Raw genomic sequence first — 703 nt, forward strand, 5'->3', positions numbered from 1 at the left:
GGTTTACTTGTCCATTGCCAAATAAGTCCCCAAATCAAGACTTACAATTTATAAAAGATATGAAATTATATGAAGTATTTGATAGAGAAATATCTAGAGTATCAATTCAAAAATTATGCAACCATTTGTGGTATTTAACTGAAGAGGCTGCTGCATTATCTTTCTTTGATGATTCAATACCACTAGAGGTAAAGCGTCAGATGGTAAAAGCCTTAAAAAAAAAAGCGACGAAATATCCGGCCAAACGATTGATAATTAAACCAAACCAAATAGATGATAAATTTATTGGTAAGTAAATAAACATTAAGTTTAAAAAATATATTGAATACGTTTAATAATTCATAAAATAAAAAATAAGCAATTAATTATATTTAATATTATAATTTTTACAGAAAAAAATATTGACGCATCTATAACAGAAGAAAGCTTAAAACTATTTTCCCGATTTAACATTGATGACGGATTCTTAAAACATGATCCGACTTTTTGGGAATCTAGTGAAAGTTACATAAATGGTAAAAAAATTATTAATTCATTAAAAATAGTTAACGATAATGCAGAGAGAGCCGTGAAGTTGATGGAAGAATACAATTCTACACTCACATTAGATGAAGAACAAAAATAATTTATACTAAAATGTGTACAAGAACATCGGAAAATTTATCCAGATTGTAAAAAAAGCACCTTACAACAACAATATTAA

The 703-nt window shown here is 26.7% G+C and overlaps 1 pseudogene; it reads left to right on the forward strand.

The window, feature by feature from the left end:
* Positions 1 to 200: 200 nt before the first annotated feature.
* LOC149059827 (uncharacterized) lies at positions 201 to 703 on the forward strand (annotated as a pseudogene).

Source organism: Diuraphis noxia, unplaced genomic scaffold (assembly GCF_037042655.1).
Source record: "Diuraphis noxia isolate RWA-SAM2 unplaced genomic scaffold, SU_Dnox_SAM2 contig0001, whole genome shotgun sequence".
Taxonomy (NCBI): domain Eukaryota; kingdom Metazoa; phylum Arthropoda; class Insecta; order Hemiptera; family Aphididae; genus Diuraphis; species Diuraphis noxia.